This window comes from Mustela lutreola, chromosome 4, assembly GCF_030435805.1.
Source record: "Mustela lutreola isolate mMusLut2 chromosome 4, mMusLut2.pri, whole genome shotgun sequence".
In the NCBI taxonomy this organism is placed as follows: domain Eukaryota; kingdom Metazoa; phylum Chordata; class Mammalia; order Carnivora; family Mustelidae; genus Mustela; species Mustela lutreola.
Genome location: NC_081293.1, coordinates 79269674 through 79279935, shown reverse-complemented (window position 1 = coordinate 79279935; position 10262 = coordinate 79269674). Strand labels below are relative to the sequence as shown.

The 10262-nt window shown below is 40.4% G+C and overlaps 1 pseudogene; it reads left to right on the top strand.

Annotated features, from left to right (window-relative positions):
• The first annotated feature begins 384 nt into the window (after nucleotides 1-384).
• Nucleotides 385-5249, top strand: LOC131829009 (protein phosphatase PTC7 homolog; annotated as a pseudogene).
• Nucleotides 5250-10262: the final 5013 nt, after the last annotated feature.

The window sequence follows — 10262 nt, the reverse complement described above, 5'->3', positions numbered from 1 at the left end:
AATAGGCAGTATCATTATTCTGTGGAAGAATAAACACAACTCAGAGAGTTTCTGTGGCTTATGTCGCTACCATTAGGTGGTCATCAGTGTTTGGATTTAAACCCAAGACTTTTCTTAAAGCTAAGATTCCATTTATTTGTTTTGAAATGTGTAAATGATCCAGATTATGGGCAGAAACAATCACCTTCCATGGGAGAATATTTGTATAAGTATCATTTGAATTAAAAAAAGAAAGGAAGTCCCGGAACACGCTAGTGGAGCCGAAGATGGCGGCGGCAGCGGTGGCTGCAGCCGCGACCCCACCTGGGCTGAGGTGGAGGAGCCGCGGGCTCTGACCTAGCTCTGGCTCCGGTGCGCGCGGTGGAGCGTGTGCGAGGCCCCGCGCGTCGGGCAAGGGCGGCGGCGGCGACTCTGCGCCGCCCGGAGGAGCGCCCCGGCGGCGGCGCTGCTGCGGCTGAGGAGCGAGCCGGCTCCCGGCCTCCGCGTCCTCCTGCTCCCCGGGCCCCCCGCCTCCTCGGGGGGGCGGGCAGCGGCGGCGATGTTCTCGGTCCTCTCGTATGGGCGGCTGGTGGCCCGCGCCGTGCTCGGCGGCCTCTCGCAGACCGACCCCAGGGCCGGTGGCGGCGGTGGCGGTGACTACGAGCCGGTGACGGCCGGCTGCGGCTTCAGCAAAGACTTCCGCAAGGGCCTTCTCAAGAAGGGCGCGTACTACCGGGACGACGCGTGCTTCGTGGCCCGGCACCGCTCGGCAGACGCGCTCGGGGTTGCAGATGGTGAAGGAGGGTGGAGACACTATGGAGTTGATCCATCCCAGTTCTCAGGGACTTAATACGGACGGTTCGTCCCAAGTAATCCCATCGGAATCCTCACCACAAGCTACTGTGAGTTGCTGCAAAATAAAGTACCTTTGCTTGGTAGCAGTACTGCCTGCATCGTGGTGCTGGACAGAACTAGTCACCGCTTACACACAGCAAACCTGGGTGATTCAGGCTTTCTGGTTGTCAGGGGTGGTGAGGTTGTGCACCGATCAGATGAGCAGCAGCATTACTTCAACACTCCATTCCAGCTCTCAATTGCACCACCTGAAGCCGAAGGAGTCGTCCTGAGTGACAGCCTGGATGCTGCTGATAGCACATCTTTTGATGTCCAGTTAGGAGACATTATTCTGACGGCAACAGATGGACTTTTTGACAACATGCCTGATTATATGATTCTTCAGGAGCTAAAAAAAAAAAAAAAATTAAAGAATTCAAATTATGAAAGTATACAGTAGACGGCAAGAAGCTTTGCTGAGCAAGCCCATGAGCTGGCCTATGACCCAAATTATATGTCACCTTTTGCACAGTTTGCATGTGACAACGGATTGAATGCGAGAGGTGGAAAGCCTGATGACATCACCGTCCTTCTTTCAGTAGTGGCTGAGTATACAGACTGACTCGCCTAGGTATCAACTCTGGCCTTTCCTTTCATCTTCCCAAATTCTCCCCTGCCATGTGTGCTGATCCTGCTGGCAGGACTGTTTCTTTGCCACTGATCTTGATGGCCAGTGATGTAAGCCTTTGCCTGTCTTTTTGAGACCTGTTTGAGATCTTTGTGGAGAACCACTACTGTCATTCACTAGCTCGTATCTGCCAGCAACTTTGAAGAGAATCAAGATTTGAAGATTGACCTTCACTTCTTACTGTCCTTTCTATGATGGAATGAAGGTTTTCAATGCCAGAATGGCTATTATGTTTTAAAAATGGTTTAAGTATTGAAAGTGAGTGAATTCAAAATTACAGTGTGTAAAAGGGATTTTAAAAGTCTAACACAAATTGTATGTTATGGTACATCTACTAGAAACATACATTATCATCAAAAGAAATGTTACACATGTACTATACAGTCTTTGTTATGATGATTGGTGTGGCTTTAAGTTTTCATTATAAACTCCTATTTTTCAGGGGCTTATAATTCTGCTCTAAAACATTGCTCTGGATTATGAAACCATCATCCCAGGAGCTTTTTTGTTAAAAATTGGAAGAAAAATTTAGTTTAGTTCTATGGATGCAAATATTTTTCTGGTTTTTAAAAGATGCTTAATTGTGCTCCTATGAGGAAAGTTCCGGCAGTTTATTGATAAGTCCAAATTATAGGCTTGTGGCCCCAAGGCTGCCTCCTCTGCAGGAGGCCTTGGGGAGCCTCCCTACCAGATTTTTTCAATGGAAATATTACCCAAGATTATAAAACTCCTCAAATCTTAGGAATTTTAATGTTATGGCTGAAATTCCTCCCAGCTTTCTGATAGGAGATCCCTATGTGGGAGCTCTAGGCCCACAGGCCTAATAGGTTGAGAGTGGACAGCTGTAACTTTGAATCTGGTTGGGTTTTGATGTTCATGCTACTCATAGTCTCCCTCTCAGAGCTTTCATTACTAGCCTTGCTTTCCGTAGAGCAGGCACCAAATTCAGGGAGTCCGTGTGAAAAGAGTACTGTGGGCAGTGGCAGCAGCACAAAAGCCCACGAGGAAAACTCCTGGTGATGATCTGACATTTGCATTTGCCCTACACAGAAATTTAGGGGTCCGAATCAAGCTTAATGTTTACAGTTTCTGAATAGCCATCTTGCAGTGTATAGTTTCCTTATAAAACTACCCTGCATTCAGTTTTCCCTTTATCTGCAAGCTCAAACTTATTTTTAAGGTTTATGTACAAGTCAACTGCTGTAAAGATATATATTTTGGGGTCAGTTCTTTTCCTTCATTAACTTGGTGGTAGAAAAGTATATATACTTAGAAATCCTTAAATTAAAGCCATGTTTTATATATAAGTCAGGTAACATTGGTGTATAGATGAGAATGCAATTAAACCTGATGAGGATCTACTGGAGGAGAATACGGAAAGTGTCTTTCTCTAAAGGAGATACTTATTCACTGGTTTATTGCATCAAAACTTATGTTTGAGGTTACCTCAACTTGTTTTAAAAGATTTTTGTTTTGTGAATTTGTACTGTATATTTGAGTAACTGTCAAGCTTTTGTTTTATTTAAAATTGTTTAACATGTACCATGTACATGTCATTACTATATTTCAATGCATCATGCTTGTAACAGGCATTTCATTTATAATAAGGATGAGTTATTCATTTGTAAGCCGTTCAGTAATTTATCTACTATTCCTAAATTGGCATAATGTTAGATATCTATTTTGAATCACCTTTAATTACATGTCAGAATGCCTTAACTACCCTAACTTGACAAAACAGAATTCTTTGGTAGAAGAGATAGGGGACTGGGCAGGGAGGGCTGGGTGGAGTTACATTCTGTTTAAATAAAGAGTACCCATCGTGCTCCGATAAAACATGGAAGCGTGAGTGGCAAGTGGTGGGGTATTTATTTTGCACAAACTGTTTGCAGTCTCTGTGTATTTAAAAAGTAAAGAAAGTTGCATCCAGAAGGGTTTTGTTAGAAGGAATACATTTATATTTGGGCTGACAATTTCAGTTCTTTTGTTTGGGTTTTTAATTATTTCTGGTCAGAGGTATGTAGCCTTATGATCTGGATATATTTTGCATTAATTTTCCAATGCCTACATTTAATTCCTTGTAAGAGCAGTGCTGGTCAAGTCACTGGCTTTTCTCTGCTCTCATTTAACCCATCAAACACAATCTTTATAAAGCTAGATTGGTGATGTTTTACATGACTCATTTAATCAACTTCGTCTTTTTTGAGAAATGACCATTAGAAATCGACAATGTTGGTGTTAGTGATATGAAAATAGTTGGAAAAGAATTTGAGTTTCACAATGGAGCTGACTTTGGACCTGGCCTATAGATTAGTGACACAGAATATTTTCTCACTTTTCTTTTTGCCCTGTCCTTTGTGTGTGACACAATTAATTTTATGACTGCCAGGGAGTGATCGGGGGGTGGTCAGTTGGAGTGCTGCTTAACAAGTAACACTCCTTCCACTCCCAGTAGTTGGAGGCTCTGCTGGACCCATACTGGAATTTTCCAGGTCACAGAACCTAAGTCTCTGTGGGGTGTGACTGTGATATACCACTTGTTGGGTCTGATTCTGAACTTGATGTGTGTTAATTGCATTTTAAATCAAGCAGAATAAAACACACACATTTGCCTCATGTAATGGACTTTTATAACAAAAAGAATTTGGATTTCTAATTTACAAATGGCAAATTATCCCTCTCTGGATGCATCAAAGACCAGTGAAGTTTATAGCTTTTCCATCTATATTTATAAAGCAATAATGTATTATAAAAATCAATATTTTTATCACATGCTTGAAATTTTTATTTTATTCTGTTTTAAAATGTGCACTCTAAACATATCAGAACCTTATTTCTTCCTGTGAACTTAAGCTGCCTGCGCACAAAAAAAATTTCACTGATTGGATAATGCAGTAGAGTCCATTGGGCTCTTAAAAACTGAAAGAAGAATTGGGGGTAGGGGAGACAAGTTATTTGTCCTGAATTACTGTACTGGCTTGACATGGTTGATAGGTACTAAATCACAAAAGAATCCATTCCAGGTATGCATGTCTGGGGGGTGGGCTGTGTCTAGAGTAGAAACTAGATTTCAAGCTTTGCATGATAGGAGAGTGTCCTCTTCTAGCAGCTGCATTTGTTCCAGATAGAACAGTCGCCTTCAGGACCACCTTTAGTACCACCAACCTACCACATCGAGTAACAAGGCAGAATTGTGGGAATTCACGGAGTCAGTTTTGATCATTTTGGAGATTGTAAACAAGATTGGCTAGAGCTGTAAATGTTTGTACTTTTGAATAAGTTCATGGTTCCTTGTCACCTTATACCAGCTATCTTTGTTAGAAGCTATAGCATCCAATTTCCCTAGAAACTATCACATTTTTGCAGTTAACAAATTTCACAAGATCAAAAAAATCCCCCAAATCTGCTTATAAAATTGAAACTATGAAGTAGAAAAGCATTTAGATTCTATTCATTTAAAAAAATTCTTTGCAAAATTGAATTTCTCAACTAAAAAATGGCAGTGTCCATGTCAAAATTTTAACTGTTAGCAGGTAGTTTGTGGCAAAGATGGCTAAATACTGAAACAAATTTTAATTTGTGTATACTAATGAGCTGCTTTTTTCTGTTTAGACTATCATTTATTTGTCTTACCCAAGAGGCAATGACCTGAATTGGATGTCTGAAATATAACTTATGCAGGAATAGTTCTGTAAATACATTTAAATAAACTGTAAAGATATTTAATAAATATAGTATTTATACTAAAAAAAAAAAAAGAAAGGAAGAACAAAATATTATTCAAATATTAGATTTGTTCCCGATTTTGGTCTTAACTAAAACAAATGAAAACTTTGGCACTGATTATCCTTTCTTTAACTATGGTGTGAATATTTGAAAAACAAAAGGAAAACTATTTTAGAGGATCTGCCAAATAATGGAAATGATGGGGACCAGTAAGCTCATGTCAGCCTGGGGGTGTCATCTACTTTACAAAGAATCTTGCTCACCAGTCAGTAATGAGCTGCTGAACCTCACAGGAAGCAGGTGTCATAGAAAGACCTTGCAGAGGAATTCAAAATACCATCATATTTGCCTAATATGATAGAATTTTCTGAGGGCCATAAAAATAAAATTAATATGAGAAAAATTGTCTCTCCACCCCAGGCATTTGCTAGAAACCAGAAAATATTTCTTTGGACTCAACAGTTGAAATAGGTCACTAGTTACTTAATAGGGACACGATGTTGTAAATACCCATGCTCTCTGACCTTCACAGCCTCCTGCTTTTCTAGAACAAAGATGGACTGGGATTAATTGATAATTAGGCCAGGGTTTTTCCTATCTTGGTAATGAATGTCCTGTCTCCTTGAGGGGCTGTTTGATACAATATCCTGTTCCCACATCTGAGGACGTGGAATAACACAGGAAAGCTTTCTGACAAGCCAAAAAAAAAAAAAAAAAAAGGTTATAATAGCCATAAGCTTATAATATTAAAAAGGATGAGTTTTTTTTTTTTAAATGATTTCTGCTTTGGTCAGCACAATGCTTTAGTCTTCAAGAGGAGGGGGTTCCAGTTTTCAAGGTGAAAACAGAAAAACAAAGGGATAAGGAGAAGATCATATACTTTCCTTTGGCAGCTGGAAAAAATCAATTCTATTTCAACAATGCTTTAAAAACGTTCCTGTTTTGAAAATAAGGTCTAAAGCCATTTTAAGGTTTCATAGTGGCAATCTGAAAAATCTACTAAAGAAGACAAAAGTGTAATTTTAAAAAATATTTCATTTTCCATCATGAAATCCTATTTCTGCTTGATAGTAAATCATCTCATCAATTCCAGATTTCTGTTTATTGAGGAAATTTTGCAAGTTCTTTGTGCAACTGTTGTATGAGGGGCTTATGGACATGCAGAGCTGTTGAGGGGTGGAAAGGAGTCACTAGCCCGTGCCTTTGGCACCGTAATACCATGTTTCGACATTGTGATACCATTTTTCCACATTGACCCATGGCACAAACGTGTCCAGATCACCTTAGGCTGGTCAGTGTGGGTGTTCTCTCAGGTCCCTCTAATTCTTCTGGAATTGGCATCTACTTCAGAATATTGTTTGCCTTATAAATCACTGTTCTGTAATGCCAAGAGCATTGTCATTTTGGCCTGTCTGCCTTCCACCTTCCCCAAATGGCAGTTTGGTGTCCCTCCCTCCCTCTCTGCCTTCCTTCCTGGTTTTGTTTATTTATTGATTTGAGAGAGAGAGAAAGAGAGAGCACAAGCATGAGTGGGAGGAGGAGCAGAGGCAGAAGGAGAGTGAGAATCTTAAGCAGACACCAGGCTGAGCAAGGAGCCTGACGTGGGGCTCGATCCCATGAGCCTGAGATTATGACCCTAGATGAAACCAAGAGTCAAACGTTAAACCAACTGAAAAATCCAGGAACCCCTCTTATATTTCATTTGAGGGGTAGGCATGAATGGAGAAGTGAATAGGCATTCACTTGGAGCTCATTAGTCTTCCAATATCCTCAAGGCAGAATGCTTTGGGTCATTTTGTTGACCCATGGGAACATCCATAAAATGCTCCCAGAAGCTGCCTCACAGGGGAGAGGTTAACTGAGGTGATCCTGGAGGAAACATGTGGGCTTCTGAGGTGCTCCATGCATGACTGCTACCCCTTTCCTTCTCATACAGTTATCTGTCAGGGGATCAGGAGCTAAAGCTCAGGTGGAATCTTGGGGTTAGAATGATCCTGATGTCTTCTCCATTCATAAACCGTATCTCATGGTGTTTCTGCAGCAAATATTCATGAAAAGCTTCAAGTTATTAGAAAAAAGGTTGCTAGAAAAATGCAGGATCATGAATGTGACAATAGTGCTACTTCGGTTTCATTCTGTCCATACCCTACAAATCTTTTCTTCTTCTCTTATCTTTTCCAGTGCATGGTTTGCCCCAGGTGCTGAGTGACAACTATATGATGTCCAGAACTAAATGTTATCTCAGTGAAGCTAGAGGCGATTTCATTAGTACAGAGTACTTCCAAAGAATGAAACAGTGGATGAATGTTCTTCGTGGAAATAATTTTTCTTAAACCAATGTATTGGAGGAAAATCTTTGTCACCTTGAATAAATGATAATTTGGTTGTTTGTGCTAATGCCATAGTCCTCCATACATAATGGTTCAGCCTTTGGAAGGGCTCAACAAAGAAGTGGCTGAATGGAGTAAGGAAATGGTAAAATTGATCAAAATTCATTCTTTTTTTTTTTTTTTTCAGGTAGCCCTATTTTATTTATTTATTTATTTATTTATTTATTTAAAATTTCTTTTCAGCATAACAGAATTCATTCTTTTTGCACCACACCCAGTGCTCCATGTAATACGTGCCCTCCTTAATACCCACCTCCTGGCTCTCCCAACTTCCCACTCCCCGCCCCTTCAAAACCCTAAGGTTGTTTTTCAGAGCCCATAGTCTCTCATGGTTCACCTCCCCCTCCAATTTCCCTCAACTCCCATCTCCTCTCCATCTCCTTATGTCCCCCATGTTATTTGTTATGCTCCACAAATAAGTGAAACCATATGATACTTGACTCTTTCTGCTTGACTTATTTTACTCAGCATAATCTCCTCCAGTCCCATCCATGTTGACACAAAAGTTGGGTATTCATCCTTTCTGATGGAGGCACAATACTCCATAGTGTATATGGACTACATCCTCCTTATCCTTTCGTCTGTTGAAGGGCATCTTGGTTCTTTCAACAGTTTGGTGACCATGGCCATTGCTGCTATAAACATTGGGGTACAGATGGCCCTTCTTTTTACTACATCTGTATCTTTGGGGTAAATACACAGGAGTGCAATTGCAGGGTCATAGGGAAGCTCTATTTTTAATTTCTTGAGGAACATCCACACTGTTCCTATTTTGTTGAAGATTATTTGACCATAGAGTTGAGGGTCCATATCTGGGCTCTCTACTCTGTCCCACTGGTCTATGTGTCTGTTTTTATGTCAGTATCATGCTGTCTTGGTGATTACAGCTTTGTAGTAAAGCTTGAAATCAGGTAACGTGATGCCACCAGTTTTACTCATGAAAGAAATTGAAGAAGTCACAAAAAGATGGAAGACCATTCCATGCTCTTGGATCAGAAGAATAAACATGGTTAAAATGTCTATACTGCCTAGAGCAATCTATACTTTTAATACCATTTCGATAAAAATTCCACTGGTGTTTTTCAAAGGGCTGGAGCAAATAATCCTAAAATTTGTATGGAATCAGAAGAGACCCCGAATTAATAAGGAAATCTTGAAAATAAAAATTCATTCTTACTCTAGATGTGATTTCTCTGGCTTTAGAGCTGTGGGGCAGTGGGAGAGCTGCCCACAGATCCCTGGAAAGGGCTTCCAGGAAGGCTTGTGGTGCATATCCTAGATGGAGAAGAAGCCATCTTGCCTCTATCACATTTTAGAGAATGACTGTATCCTCACAACTGCATGGAAACTGCTTACAATCTGTGTTTTTTATTTAATGGATTGATGAGATGTTGACATTTCATTTGTAAGATGATGACAGTCATCTGAACTTTTTCTTTGTGTCCCAAATGGCTGTTGTCATAAGCCATTTTATTCAATCCTTAAAAAAAAATAAATGACAATGTTCATCACCACTTCTTTCTATCTGACTACCAATTTATGCTGTCAGAAGGAAAGGTCTCTGAATAGTGTTACAGCCTCTCTGAAATTGGGGTGATATGTTTCTGCCTAGATGAGGGATCAAGTCCCATGACCCCCACAAAGCAGATGACTGTGCCTATGTACAGTCTTCAGTGGAGACCATCAGATAGCCAACAAACGGCTTGGGGATTATTCCTGTTTTTTTTTTTTTTCCCAGTAGGTAGAATGTTTATAGAATACATACACAAAAAATTAACTGAGAATATGAATCATCCCTAGAAATTGTTGGGCAGACACCAAGTTCCATGTTCATCCTGAACTGTCAATAAAACTGACTTGCATGTAGGATTGCTAAGAATATGAAAAGGTCACATAAAGAAGAGGGTACCCGTGACTTGGGTGAATGTGATAGCAGTGGCACCAAGCATTGACCAAGGAGGAAGTTGTGGGATGGATGAGTCATCTGGGTGCAAAATGGTGGCATTCAGTTGGTCTAGGTGTGTTGGAGGAGGATAGAGGGGACATGGCAAGACATGTGGGAGCCTCTTCTTCCTCTGCATTGCTAGGACTTGCTGCTCACTTCTATATTCCCCCCCACCACACATCTACCACTTCTGTTCTACTTGAATTCAATTTCCAAAATGAATGGCCCCAAAGTTGAGCTTTTCACCTGTGTTTAAGTCTGAATTTAGAGCAGGCTGTTATTTCAACTCAAGCTGATAAATGTCTTGTCAACTTACATGATAAAGAGTGGTTATAGGAGTGTACCGTCTATTTAAGATTCCAAAGAGGGAGGAATTTTGCTTTTAAACATTATTCTAGAACATTGCAGTATTTGGGAAAAAAAAAGAATATGTTTGTTTCTTTTTCCAATTTATTAGTCATACTGCACGGATAGAATTTTAGAATTTTCAAATGAAAAATAAGATTACTCGTGTCTTTTAACTGCTCAGGGGTCTGCTCTGAGTGCTGTGGGTTGATGCAAAATGACATAAGACAGTGCACTTGTGTCCAGGCCCAAGGACATCCCTCTTAAGGAAGCTAATATTGTGCATTTCCTTGCCGCATCTCAGTTCACAGTGAGGTATATCTGGAACACAAAGGACTAAGGATTGTTGATTATT